The 15,025-nt window shown below is 52.7% G+C and overlaps 1 pseudogene; it reads left to right on the plus strand.

Moving 5' to 3' along the window:
• Window positions 1-7,920: 7,920 nt before the first annotated feature.
• Window positions 7,921-13,784, plus strand: LOC120313323 (annotated as a pseudogene).
• The last annotated feature ends 1,241 nt before the right edge of the window (window positions 13,785-15,025 follow it).

The raw sequence follows: 15,025 nt of genomic DNA on the forward strand, positions 1-15,025 counted from the left end.
GATGTAAATATTTAACTTGTGGCATAAATCATCCTATAAAAATGTTAAAATCTCAACTATGAATCAGACTTCACTGAAAATAATTATTAAAATACAAATAGTAAGTACCAGAGTAGGTGTAGGGCCAATAGTTAACATATATCCATTCTTTATTAGCCTTTTAATGCAGCATTTTTACAACATAGGCAGGGTACACGTAACACAGAAATCAGCCAGAAGCATCATGGCAGTTCTAAAGCAAGGGATCTTCACAGCTTGACACTTTATTGTTAAACAACATGTCAGTTTGTCCCCATTTCCCTCTTTGCACATACGGTACTCATTACACAAGATAATTGACCGTTTCTGGGGTAACACCAGGAGCTCAACATTATTTCTAGACTTCAGTGCACTTTTAGAAATACAGCTAGCCTCTGCCTGCTCCCTGCGGTTCTTGAGCAAAGAACTACATTACTAATAATTGACTTTCTTTTCAGATTGGCTAGTTTTGCCATTTGTCGCCTCACTGACCCACTAATACTCACGGCCTGGGAGGGCAAGGTGGGCAGGGGGAGTCCTCAGAAAGGGGCTCCCCCCTCAAGGCAAAGAGCCCTTTCTAACTCCAGTTCTGTCACTGGGAGGGAGAAGAAAGGAGGTTTGGGTCTAGTAAACCCTGCAATGTTCTCCTCTCTTCTCCAGCCCTTCTTGTTCAGCTGAGTCAAAGAGTCCAACGGAAGAGTGAGAAATTCCTACACCTGCTGGCTCTTCCTGATGATGCAAGGACCTAAGCCTGTTGCTCCTGTACATCAACACATACTTCCCCGAGTTCCCCCAGGTGGCAGCCCATAATTATGTTCCCGGAAAATATGGGGTAGCCGTATTTAGTTTGCATCTAAGGTGATGTTGACTGCATAACGATCTCATAATAGTGTTGTTATGTGCTCCTGGCTACTTTCCTTCGTGACCAGAGGCAAGCTCGCCTGACCAATAACCAGCCAAGACACAGTGAAGGCCTTTTGTTTCATTTATTGCAATAAGCGGGGAGAGAAGCTCAAAGCTTGGTTCTCTCCAAAGTTTTAACCCAAAATATCTCCTTCTTTTATTCATCCCTATCACCGGCCGCTACAGCCCTCCTCTTTCCCCATTGGCTGAGGTAGTATGAGGTTACACTCTTTCTGTCCGCCTATACACATTTCCTGATAACACACTAAATCATATTCACATAGACAATAAGAATAAGAAAAAATAGACATATAAATGGATATTTTAAACTCAGATATATTTATGTCCCCATTTTAAACAATAAGTTCTTTTCCTGTTCTCCATTCAACCTTCCTTTCTGGCTAGCCATTTCCTATAAAAAAAACTATTTATCTATTTTATTACTTCCCTCTTCCTTTCTCAGACCCAACTATTTTTGCCTATATGGTTATCTTACTTCCTTAATCTCTTCCTGACTCTCACCATCTGTATTTTTCTTATTCAATTAGTTTCCATTGTATTGTAGGTTTTAACTGACTCTGAAGATTTATCATATTGATGTATATTTACCAGTGTGAAGAGAGGCATTATGTTGTAAGGTTTTGAGACTGTTCCTCCACCGACCTAGTCTTTCTGTGCCCCAAATGAGGAGTGGGAGGGAGACAAAATCAGCCCTTGGAGATCGAAGCCACGGGAATCCTGCAGAAGCAGCCTGGATGGCTTCTGGAGGGGGCAAGGCTCAGTGGGAGAGCTATCTAGGGGCATCTAGGGTGCTGGGAAGAAGGGAGGGGTCTTCCACTCAGAGTTGCCCCCTTGATCTTTCCTCTCTCCCACAGAGCTGCTCTCCCTCCCTCCCTCCCCCCTGATGGCAAATGTCTCCTACACCAGGAATGGCTTCGGCTGGACTTTCTGCTCTGGCCCCAAGAGGCCCTGGGGAAGAGACCCGTCCCAACACCCCCTGCCCAGGAGCCCTCAGACCAGGGAGATGGACATCAGGGTGACCTTCTCAGAGATCAAGGCCATTGGCCACTGGACCACTCAGGGCCTTTTTTGAGGGGGGGTCTCAGATGAGCTCCGGTTGGGGGCCACACGTGAGATTCGCACAGGACTCTCTCTGTTGGAGACCCTCTGCCCAACCTTCAGCCCAACTCCCTGCCTTGGGATGATTTTCGAGATTCAGACTTGTTTCCTCTCCCCCTCCCCCAAAGCCCCCCTGCAGCCCCCCCAAGAGCATCTCAAAGGGAGGGTCTCCAGCCCCCCTCACGATAGGGATTGTTTTGGGGAGCCATAGGGGAGACATTCAGAGCCCCCCCCCAAATGCTCCTCTCTCGCTTCCCCCCTCCCTCCAGGTCCCGATAGAGCAACGGGGGATTATGGGGTGGGGGTTTCTCGGCCTCCTCCCCAAATTCGGAGCCTCCCCCGGAAGGGACCGAAGCTCAACTCCGGCCTGACTTTGAAAGCCTCACATTTGAGATTTGGGAAGAAAACTTGAAGTCTTTGAAGACGCAAAAATACTTTGGCCAAAATGCAGCTTTTTCCTTGTGTGGATTCTGGTCTGAAAATGCCTCAGTTTCCCTCTTTCGCTTTCGCTTTCCGTCCCCTTTCCACGCAGCCGCTCCGACTCCGACTCAGCCATTTTGGAGGGGGGGGGGCAGAGAGAGGCCCGGCTGCGACTCACCACCTCGGCTGCAATCGGGAAAGAGGGGGTCCCTCTCCGCCCTCCTGGGGGGGGAAGTGGGGAGAGAAGGGGGAGGAGACCACGCAGAGATCGAGGCTGTCGTTGGCTCCCATCACGCTTACCCTCTGAAGAGCTAGCAGCTTTCTTCCCCCTCTCCCCCCACGAGTCTCGGCGGTGCTTCCCAGCCCCCTCCTCCCCCAGCCCCTCTCCTCCCCCCTCTGAGCCCCCTCCTTACCGGGGGTCTCCTTCCGCCCTTCGCTTCCGGGGATCCGGGCCAGCGCCCCCACCAGCAGCAGCAGCAGCATCAGGGGGAGCCCAGCGGAGCCCATGGACGCCGCCCCACAAGCGCCCCAGAGAGACCAGAGACGGAGACGCGGAGGCTCCCAGCCCCAGAGGCGGAATCGGGGGGTCTGGATTGGGGGGGGGGGAGGCGTTTCCCTCGAACTTCGGAACTGGGAGGGCCCAGAACCAATCGGAATTCTCCCTTCCGCAGCGTCATCGGTCTCCGGGCAGAGTCTTCCTTGACTTCACCCGATGGAGGAGACAGTTCGGCGCAGAGGGAGAAGCGGAGAAGCGGAGAAGGGGGGGGGATTTTATGGGGGGGGAAATCAGCCCTGGGACCCCCTCCCCAGAATCGACCCTCTTGAGGTCGGCTCCGTTCCTCTGGGTGGGAGTGGAGGGGATATTTTGCCCGAAGAAGAAGAAAAAAAAAATCCATATCCATGGACGGGATGTATAAGAGGATCCGCGCAGGTTTTCTCCCTTGTGAAAGATCTCAATGCTATTTTAAGAAGGAGGGGTGGATGGAGGGATGGACAGCATAGTAAACCAAACAATACATTTATAATTTATAAAATAACCCGGAAAATTAATAGAAATACTGTGGACTTCAATAATCCTTTATCCTCAAGTATAGGATTACAACCTTAACCATTAATGTCCGAAAACCTTCCCCCCCCCAAACTATCCAAAAAACCAGACATTCTTTTTTTAATGTTTCACTACATCCATGGAAGCCATTTTTTCTAGGACATTCGGGTTGTGGTCAGTTACACAAAGGCGGGTCAGGCAGATCCTCCATTCCCGATTCTGCTTAAAGGAGCTTTGGGGGTCCAGAGGGGGCCTGAATCCTTCCTAGGGATGGGGGGTCTGGAGGGGTCAAACTCCCCCCTGGCCCAGCACCAGCCTCGGCAGGCCAGAGCCGGGTCCCCCCCCCTGCAGCTGAAGGAGGCTGCACCACAGTTGTGTACATCCAGCCAGTCGCCCAAAGTGGGTCCCTCCTGCCACCCCAGCCCTCCACACACCTCCCCCACACAAACACACAAACACACAGAGGAAACTTGTTTGTTTCTGCAATCCACAACAGCTGGAGAAGTGCAGCTCAAGAGGGTATTTCACGACAGCCCCGGAGGGGAGGATGGACTTCCCTTTGCCCTCCCCCCCCGGATCCTATGGCGGGGGCTACAGTGGATGAAAAAAGGGGAGGAGCAGCCCCACAGCCAGCGAGGACTTGGAGGGGGGTCTCTTAGGCAGCTGACGGGGGGAGTCCTTGGGCGCCTTCACACACACACACACACACACACACACACACACACACACACACACAATCATGCAGGGTCCGGGAAGCTTCTGCCTTTTGGGCCCTTCCTGGCAAAGGGGCTGCTGGAGGGGAGGTTTTGCCCCCAGCGCTGTGGGGTTTTCTGACCCACCGCAAATAGGTCGGTTTTGGTTCAAGAATCGCCCCTCCCTCCCTCCCTCCCTCCCTTCCTTCCTTCCTTCCTTCCTCTGATTTCCATATCCTTTCCTTCCTTCCTCATTCCCATCTCCTTCCTTCCTCCCTCCCTCCCTTCCTTTCTTCCTTCCACTTTATTGAACTCCGTGGGAATTGAAGGGGTATAAACTATGACATAAAAAATAAATAAAATAAAACTGCCCCCCCTGCATATATGAACTGGACCAGCCCCGATTCCTGCCTAACCTCCAAACGGCGCTGTTTCTGCCTTTCTGTGGGCCCCTCCCCACCTCGGCCACAACCATCAAAGGGAGGGGTCTCTCTCTCTCTCTCTCCGTCCTCCTGGGGGGGGATGTGGGGAGGGAGGGAGGCTCCCGCAGTCTCTCTTGCCCTCGACCCCTTTCCCAAAGTCACGTCTGGGGTCCCAGCCCCTTTCTTCCCTCCCCCTCCCCACCCCAGGAGAACTGAGGGTCCCTCGGAGCCCCTCAGCTCCTCCCGCCCAGCCCCTTTCTCCCCCCTCCCCCCAGGAGCACTGGGGGTCCCTCCCAGCCCTTGCCCCCACCCACCCAGACCCTCCTCCCCCTCCTCGCTTCCAGGGATCTCGCTCAGCGCCCTCCCCCCAGCAGCAGCAGGGAGACCCCAGCAGAGCCCAGGGACGCCCCCAGCCTCAGAGGCGGAATGGGGGGGGGATCTGGAGGGTGGGCGGGGGAGGCGTTTTCCTCGGACTTCAGAACTGGAAGTGCCCTGAAGAAGGGGCGGAACCAATGGGAATTCCCCCTTCTGCAGCGTCATCGGTCTCCGGGCAGAGTCCTTTGTGACTTCACCCACAGGGAGGCCGCCCTGCTCTCCGCCCTCCCCGACCGTGGCACCTTTTGGGGGGGCGGAGATGGACGGGGGGAGGGAGTTCCTCTGGAGGGCAGGAAGCCGAGGGGATCAGGACCCCAAGGAGGGGGGCGCTGGGTGCGAATATTGCAGGAGCCTCTCCGGGCTTGTGAGGGGCTCAAACGGGCTCCGATCCTGGAGAAAGAGGCCCGGATGAAGCCAGGAGAACCTCCAGCTCCAGCAGCTTCCCAGCCACGGAAGAGGCTCTCCGGGGGAAGCAGGAATAGGGGGTCTCCCAGGGGTCCCCTCCCTCTGGCAGGGCTTGGGGAGATTGAGGAGGAGGGGGTCCTGCCCCTTCCCCTCCCTGGGATCTGCCCACCCTCCTCCCGAACCGGTTCTGGCTTCGGACCTAAACTAGCCCGGTTGGTCAATATGGAGGCAGGGGAGGCCTCAATCCGGGGAGGGGGAGGGGAGGAGGGAGGGTCCTCTTGCAGAGGTAAGAAAAAGGCGGAAGAGGAAGGGAGGGAGGGAGGAACACCAGGTTTTTCTACCATTTAAATTTTATTCTTTTATAGTGAAGGGAAGGGATTCAGAGGAAGAGTAGTGGAGATGAAGCTGCTGTGGGTTCAAAGCCGGAAGAGATTTGGGCTTCTGGACTGACAGGCAGGCCCAGAGTCCCTGGGGTCAGTTTATAGGGAACGGACCGAAATGGAACGGAACAGACAGAATAGGGAATGGAATGAAACGGAACAGAACAGAACAAAATAAAATATGGAATAGAATGGAACAAAACAGAATAGAATAGAAAATGGAATGGAAAATGGAATAGAAAATGGAACAGAATAGAACAGAACAGAACAGAACAGAATAGAACAGAATAGAATAGAATAGAAAATGGAATGGAACGGAACAGAACAGAATGGAATAGAAAATGGAACGGAACAGAACAGAACAGAACATGGAATGGAATGGTTTTGTGGTCTACCTTGTCAAAGGTCTTACTGAAGTCTAAGTCTACCACGTCCACAGCATTTCACTGGTCTGCTACCACTTTATTAAAAAATTCAAACGCCTTAGCCAACATATCGACTATTTTTAGGCTAAAACGCTCCTGATCAAATTAATCATAAAAGGCATGAAGAACAATGAAAGCCCCAATCGCCCTGGTCACAGCCCTTTATTCCCTGAGGCTTTTCAGCTCATAATCCACATAAATCTCCGAGAGACTCTGAATACGAGGCTACGGAAAAGAATACAGCTTTATGGTTTGATCAAAGAACAGCCCGATGTCTCAATCTCTTGTCACACGCACAGCGAGACAGAGGGGGAAAAAGCACACACATTATCTTTTTTTTTTCACTTTTAAAGCTAAGGCACTTTCTCAGGCTAACAGGCTAAAAGATTCCTTTTTTTCGTTTGAATACGTGTTTTCTTTATCTGTCAGGTTAGCTCAGTTACAGCTTGTCACAGGCTACGCTTCGAGTACACAACTGCTGGCAAGCAGCCCAGAACTTTCTCCTTGGGCAGATATATTTACAGCGGAAGAATGATACATTGCAAGCTATAGCCAATACATTTAAAGTTAGAATAGAAGAGAAGAGAAGAGAAGAGAAGAGAAGAGAAGAGAAGAGAAGAGAAGAGAAGAGAAGAGAAGAGAAGAGAAGAGAGAAGAGAAGAGAAGAGACGGAGCTTGTGGTGCCCCACTGCTTACTTCTCTCCATGTGGATGTGGGGCCATTGGGGGCTACTCCTTGAGTTCGGCTTGTCAGCCACATACAGATCCATCCGGTGGGGATGTTGTTTATCCCACCTTTTCCTAGTTTAGCAAGGAGCAGGTTGTGGTCTACTTTGTCAAAAGCCTTACTGAAATCTAAGTATACTACGTCCACTGCGTTTCGCTGGTCTACTGATTCAGTCACCTGATCAAAGAATGAGATGAGATTGGCCTGGCATGATCCGTTTTCGACACACCCGTGCTGGCTCCCGGTTATAACTTTGTTTGCTTCTAGTTGTTCGCAGATCTCTTTTTTGATTATCTTTTCTAGGATCTTCCCAGATATTGAGGTTAAACTGATTGCTCTGCAGTTTCCTGGGTCTGTTTTTTTTTCCCCCTTTCTTGAAGATGGGAACCACATCAGCCCTTTTCCAATCCTCGGTTCTTCCCCGGTGCTCCAGGATTTGTGGAGGATGGGGTTCTGATATAACATCTGGTATCGGTTGCCTGAGCAGTTTGGGAGTCTTGTGTGTGTGTGTGTGTGCAGTTTTCCCCCCCCACATGGTCCACATCTGGGGGGGGGCTTCCTGCCCCCAAACTGAGCCGGGCGAACCCAAGAGGAGACCTCAAGCTCTGGCTCCATTTTGCTCTAGGCTCCCTCTGGGAACCGAAAGGGCATCTAGCCCACCCCTCCAGACACCCAGAGAAAAGGAGAGTCTGGCTGAGAATCATGAGGGGGGGCGCAATAGGAAGTCCGCCCTCCCCTCCGGAGCTGGCTGAAACGCCCCCCTAAAAGGCAGCTCCCCCCACCGGACTGAAGGGATTTTTCCCCCTCCCACTTTCTCCGCTTCTCTCTCTGCACCGAACTATCTCCTCTCTCGGGCGAAGTCAAGGGAGGCTCTGCCTGGAGACCGATGACGCTGCGGAAGGGAGAATTCCCATTGGTCTCTCCGCTCTCCTGGGCCCTCCCAGGTCCGAAGTTCGAGGGAAACGCCCCCTCCCCCCCAAGCCAGACCCCCCGATTCCGCCTCTGGGGCTGGGAGCCTCCGCGTCTCCGTCTCTCGTCTCTCTGGGGCGCTTGTGGGGCGGCGTCCATGGGCTCCGCTGGGCTCCCCCTGATGCTGCTGCTGCTGGCGGGGGCGCTGGCCCGGATCCCCGGAAGCGAAGGGGGGAAGGAGACCCCCGGTAAGGAGGGGGCTCGTCGAGGGAGGAGAGGGGCTGGGAGGGGCCGTCAGAGCCCCTGGGGGTGGGGGGAGAAAGGAGCTGGGACCCCAGAAGTGGAGGGAAAGGGTTCGAGGGCAAGAGAGACGGGAGACTGCGGGAGCGTCGATCTCCGCGTGGTCTCCGCCCCTGCCTCGCCTCATTTTCCCCCCAGCAGGGCGGAGAGGGAGCCCCCTCCCCTCTTCCCTTGTTGTGGCCGAGGTGGGGCGGGGGTCGCGGGAAGGCAGCCCAGGAGGGATAAGAGGCAGTTGGACTCCTCTATCGCCCCTCCCCCCCGTGGCTGGGTGGGAGGGGGACCTTGCGGACCCCGAATTAGCGCCTGAGCCCCAACGTTTCTTGCACCGAAAGAGGAAGGAGACGGGAAGAGAAAGCGAAAGAGGGAAACTGAGGCATTTTCAGAGCTGAATCCAGAGAAGCCACCAAAAGTATAAGAAAAAAAGACGCTTTTTGGCAAAAGTGTTTTTGCAACCTCAGTTTTTCTTCTGAATCATTTTTTTAAGGGGAGAGAAGAGTTGAGCTGGATTCCTTCTTGGGGGAGACTCTGAATTTGGGGAGGAGACCCAGAAGCCCCCACCCCATATTCCCCATTGCTGAACCGGGACTTGGAGGGGTGGGGAGAAGGATATTTGAGGGGGGGTCTGAATTGTTCTCCAAAATTGATTCCCCAAAACTATCCCTTTAGTGAAGGGGGCTGGAGCCCCTCCCTTTGAGGTGGTCTTGGGGGGCTGCAGGGTGACAGAAAAGAGGGCTGAACCCACAAATCACGCAAAGGCAGCCAGTAGGGGTGAAGTTGATGGGAAAGAAAATTTGGGGTTAACTAGGGAATTTGGGGGTTCTCTTCTCCCCAAGATCCCCAGACCCCCAAGCCATCTAGGTCAAACTTGAGCAGCCCCCCCTCAACAGAGTGGGGAGAGGGACAGGACCTCCATCTCCTGCCTACAAGGGGTCCTTTCAGTAGCCCCAGGAAGACTCCCCATCCCTTTGCCCCCCCCCAATTCAGGGGACCCTGAGGGCCCAGATAAACCCCTGGGGGTCCTCAAGGCCCCTCAGAGAACCAGGGATCGGCTTTCAAAATGACCAAATGACCGCAAGGAATGTCCGTCCTTCCACCCTCCACCCTTCGGTCAGAACTGAAGAAGCTTCTGGGAGGAGAAGCGAAAAGTCTTCAAGGGAAGAACCAGGAAAGTCCAGCTGCCTTTTGGAGAAGCCCCTTGGGCCAAGCGAGACCAGGGGGAGGGAGGGTCTCAGGAGAGGCTCCCCACCCCACCCCGCTCCCCTTGGCCCTTCGGAAATCTCCAATGACCCAGCCTGGACTCCTCATGGGGGGGGGTCTTAAGGGAGCTTAAAGGGGCATCTAGTCCACCCCTCCAGGCACATAGAGAAAGGGGGATTGTGGTTCAGATTCATGGGAGGGGGTGAAAAAGGAAGTCCACAACCCCCCCTGGACACCCCTCTAAAGCTGCCGCCCCCAAGACTGACAATCTTCCCCTCCCTCGCCTTCTCCGCCTCTATTGGAGGGATATTGGGGGGGGTCTGAGTTGCTCCTCCAAACTCCCCCTTTCGTGAAGGGGGCTGGAGCCCCTCCCTTTGAGGTGGTCTTGGGGGCTGCAGGGGGAAGGGGGACAGAAAAGAGGCCTGGAAAAGCACCCAAAGGCAGCTTGTGGGGCTGAAGATGGGGCAGAGGGGGGAAAAGGGAAGGGCGGGGAGAGCCCAGGAGCATGGGTGTGGGTATCCTTATTGTGACCCCCCCTTCCCTTCTGCTCCCAAAAGGGAGAGGGAGAGAGAAGCTTGGATATTATTTTCCCTCCAGCCCAGAGGGGGGGGGTCTCTTCCCTCCCCCCATATTTCCTGCCGCTTGGGGGGGGGAGGAATCCAGCGTTCCCTGCAGACGGACGGAGGGCTGGACCGGCTGAACTTCTGCCTGCCTTTTTCCTCCCTGGGGAGATGGAGGGGGTCCCTCTTTCCCCCTCCCTCGTTTTCCTCCCCCCTCCAGACCCCCACCAAGGGGGAATCCCGCTGGGACCGACGGTTCCCCATCCCTCCTCCAGGGGGCGCCTTCCGGCAGTCCCTCGCAGCAGGTCTCCCGTCCCTCCGCCTTCCCGTCCCTCCGCCCCTCCTCTAGGAGCCGCTGGGAGCGATGGGCCCTGGAGTCCCTCCTGAGGGCTCTCTTCTTTCTGCTCCACCGCCCCCCCCCCCCCACAGCCCATTTCCTTCTCCAGCAGAAGTCCGAGTGCCATTTCCTCAACGGGACGCGGCGGGTGCGGTTCCTCTTCAGGAACTTCTACGACCGGCAGGAGATGGACTGCTACGACAGCGACCTCGGGAAATTCGTGGCCGTCACTCCGTTGGCGCAGCCCGATGTGGACCAGTGGAACAGCGATAAGCGCCTCCTGCAGCTTGCGAAGGCCCAAGTGGATGCCTTCTGCCGGAGCAACTACGAGGTTTTCCAGAGCAATTCCGTGATTGGCCGGAGAGGTGAGTGGGGGAGGGGGAGTTCCATGGGTGGGAGGAAATGCAGGGACCCCCCTTTTCATTTCCTTTCTTAGGACTCTCCCGGAGAAAGATTTGCCCCTTTTTTATTCTGTGCTCTCCGATCTACGACATTTACACATTGGTATTTATTCATATTTGTTGACACTCCCAATCCCTTCCCCTCCCTCAAAGGGGGGATCTGGATGGCAAAAGATATAACCCCTAAATAAAAATGTATGAAAAATGTTAAAAAATAAATTATCTTTAAAAAGTCTGAAATTCTACAGTGATGACAAAGAAACATGCCAAAGGGTAGAAATAGATTCCTCTCCTTCGCATCCCTCCCATCATCTTCCTTCTCTTCCCAGGGTCCAAAGTTTCCCCTGCCCAGAAAAACTTCTTTCCAGAAAATTATACCAAATATTATATTTTTCCAGGGAAGGGGAAGAATCCAGCCAGGTCTCTCTCTTGCCCAGTATATAGAGATATTTCAATAATAATCTATAACATATGCAATATAATATTTCAGTATAATATTTTTATTAAATAATATTTATTGATTTACTTATCAACTTTGAAAACCATCTCTCTCTCCCACAGAGGGACTTTGCATGGTGTACACATAAAATATAAAGCCACCAAAATAATCCATAGAATTTAATATTTAAAAGGCAGGAATGATTAAAATCCAGTGATAAAAGTTCATGGGGGGGGGCTTCAGGAGGCTGACCGGCCCCACGGCTGCCTCCTCCCCCTCTCTGCCCCCCCCAAGCAAAGCCCCAGAGCCCCTTTTCCCCCCCTTTCCGGAAGGCCAGGAGTGGGGGAGGGGCTCCCTTCACCTCTGGGGCCTTTGGGATTTCAGGATAAAAAGTGAACTTCCGAACATTTGGAAAAGGGAATTAGGGAAGGCTCTTTGCTTTGGAAATGACTTAAAACAAATAATATTTTCAGGACTGAAAAGGGATCCTGGCCTGAACTAACCCACTTGGTCTCCTGTTCTGGCCCCTCCTATGTCTCCCCCCCATGTCCCTTCTCCCCCTCCCCCTCCTCCCCTCCAGCCAAGCCCACCGTCTCCATCTCCCCCACCAAGCTGGACCCCACTTCCCCCCACACCATCCTCTTCTGCATCGTGAGGGGCTTCTACCCCGTGGAGATCGAGGTCCGGTGGCTGAAGAATGGGCGGCCGGAGGAGGAGGAGGGCATGGCCTTCGGGGAGGAGCTCCAGAATGGAGACTGGACCTACCAGCTCCAGGTGATGCTGGAGACCCAGCCCCAGCGGGGGGGACGTCTACACCTGCCAGGTGGAGCATGCCAGCCTGGAGGCCCCGATCACCGTCCAGTGGGGTGAGCCCCTCCCCTTCCTCCCCTCCTGCTCTGGGGACCCCCTCCTGCCCTGAGAAGGGGGAGACACCCTCCCTGTGGGGGGAGCTGGGATGGACCTTCCTGGGGGGGGGGGAAGTTGGCCCTGATCCTCCTGCTCAGGGGGGGCTCCTTCTCCTTCCCCAGAGCCCCGATCCTCCAACTCTGCCAAGAGCAAACTCTGGACGGGGATCGTGGCAGCCGTGATCGGGGTGATCTTCTTTGCCATGGGGCTCTCCCTCCACCTGAAGAGCAAGAAAGGTGAGTCTGGCGGCTGGATAAGAGATTGTGGGGAGGGGACCATCCAGGGGAGGCCTCTCAGCAAGCTTAGCAGATGGAAAGGAGGCCCCCTTGGAGATTTGCTTGGGAAATTCTGTTCTTTGAGAGTCTACTGTATAAGTGAGCATCCTGCAAACTATTATGGCTATCTTTTTTTTATTGAAAATTTTTATTTTCCATCTAAACATTGTAAAAATACAATACAATTTTAAAATAAGATAAATTCATAACCATTGGTGCAACCCGCCCATTCCCCCCAGGCTGCGTCCACCCTTTCTTAAAACATTCCCTACTTCCCTCCTCTTTCTCTCCTCCCCTCCTACTCTTTTCCCCTCCCCCTCTCCTCTCAATACCCTACTTCCTCTCTACACCTTTCTTCCTCTCATCCCTATCAAACCCATGAACGCAGCATAATGGGAGTGCCCGGGCCGCACTCCTATAAACAACCATTATCTATAGTACACTTACCCCCCCTCTTACCCTCCCTCCCACCCCCAGCTCCCTCCCTTCACTTCCCAGAGAAGAATACAGGGTTAATAATAACAAAATTTATAATAATAAAAAAAGAAAAAAAAAAGAAAAAAAGAAAAAAGAAAATATCATAATTAACCTTTAACTCCATAACCTATAAGACAATTCTCTATAATATTTGTTATAATATTCATTCATGAATGACTATTATGGGCTATCGATGGGGAGGGAGACACCCTGAGTGCTCCAGCCTATGAAGGGTCCTGATTGGGTCTTTTTCTCCTTCCAGCAATTCCCATCCAGCCTCCTGCAGGTGAGTTTCTCCTCAAGTTATAGATGTTTCTTTAACATTCCTTAATTGTTCCTTTTTGTAAAAAAAAATGTGCCTGAACAAAACGTCCTAGCTATGGATAGCACAAATTTTTGAAATTTTGGGCAGCTTTTCATTACAGAGACCTGAAAACAGTGCAATCAAAAACAAACACACACACATAAACACTAAAATCTGGCCCACAAAGTTTCCAGGTTTTGGGAAATTGCAAAGGAGAAGGGAAGTCTCCTTGTGACATTTCACACAATTTCTGGCAAAGAGACACCCAGCTTTGCTACCACTCCCCATCCTGGCCCCATCTTCTTTGTTCATATGAAACGTCTGGGGGGGGAGGCCTCCTTTCTTGATTAACCCCCCAGTTAAGTCAATTGGGGTGAATTCCATAAGCCTCTGGAGATGAATTTCTGGTCCTTTGCATCCTTTTCCTCTTTTCCAAAAAAAGGGGGTGACACTCCCTCACTTTGTTCCTACTCATCAACCACCCCCCTGCAATGTGGGCCTGTGTGGGGGGGTGGCTGAAAGAGAGGAATAATAAGCTATTTACACTGGTTTCACTTTATTTTCTAATTTTCTCCCCATCTCTTTTTTTCTACAGCACTCATGAATTAATCCTGCCATCCTTCCTGCTTCCTGGTGGGAAAAGAAGGGGCTTTTTTCCATTAGCTGATGAATTTCTGTCTCTTTTTGCAACCTCTGAAAAATGGAGGGTCAAGATTTTAGATTGGGGGGGGGAGGAGAATGGCAGCCTGGAGCTTTTCCTGCTGAGACCCCTCTGGCTTTCCTTTGAAGACCTCTCTTTCTTGTGAGGAGGCAGTGGAGACCATCTAGACTGATCCCTGGGACTCTGGGCCTGCCTGTCAGTCCAGACACCCAAATCTGTCCCGGCTTTAAATCCACAGCAGCTTCATCTTCATTACTTTTCTTCCGAATCCCTTCCCTTCGCTTTGCTATAAAAGAATAAACATTGTAGGAAAAATCCTGGAATTCTTCCTTCCTCCTCCTCTTTCCTCCCCCCCCCCGCAGGAGGGTCCTCCCTTCTCCTCTTCCCCTCCCCAGATTGACACCTCCCCCTGCCTCTGGATCAACCATCCCGACTACTTCAGGTCTGAAGTCAAAACTGGTTCTGGAGGAGGGTGGGAAGATCCAGGGAGGGGAAGGGGCAGGACTCCCCTCCTGCTCATAGGCCCCCTTGCTCTGCTTCCCCTGAAGCCTATTTTTGAGGACCAGAAGGTCAGCAGTCCTCCCAAAGCACACGTGGGGAGCCATTTGGGAGCACCTGAGGCTTCACAACTGGAGGGTCCTGCCCCATTTTGGCACCCAACACCTTCCTCCTCCTCCCTCTTTGGGACTCATTCTAATGGCATAGGGCAGGGGTAGGCAACCTTGGCTCTTTTATGACTCGTGGACCTCAACTCCCAGAATTCCTGAGCCAGCCACGCTGAGAGAAAAGGGAGATGTTTCCAAGCTGAGCCATGCTGGCTCAGGAATTCTGGGAGTTGAGGTCCATGAGTCATAAAAGAGCCAAGGTTGCCTACCCCTAGCCTAGGTTTATACTACAGGCCACCCAACCAGACAGAGGAAATAGATGAACTTTTTACTAGCTAAGGCATGGAGAAAGCACAGTAAAATAATCATGGGGGACTTTGACCACCCTGACATCAACTGGGACACATTTTTTGGCGCCTAGTGGGAGATCAAACAAGCTCCTGATGAAGCTAGCAGACAACTTTGTCCCCCTTAAAGTAGAGAAGGGAACTAGGGGGTCAGCCCCACTGGACTCAAATCTCCCTAAGAGTCCTAGGCTGCCTTAACAGAGGGACAGAATCAAGATCACCTGAAGTTTTAATAGCACTTTACAAGGCCTTGGTAAGGCCACATTTGGGACACTGCATCCAATTTTGGTCACCACGATGTAAAAAAGTTGTTGAGACTCTAGAAAGAGTGCAGAGAGGAGCAACAAAGATGATTAGGGAGGGGCAGAGGCTGA

Source organism: Crotalus tigris, unplaced genomic scaffold, assembly GCF_016545835.1.
Source record: "Crotalus tigris isolate CLP2741 ecotype Arizona unplaced genomic scaffold, ASM1654583v1 scf7180000017570.77150, whole genome shotgun sequence".
Classification (NCBI taxonomy): Eukaryota; Metazoa; Chordata; class Lepidosauria; order Squamata; family Viperidae; genus Crotalus; species Crotalus tigris.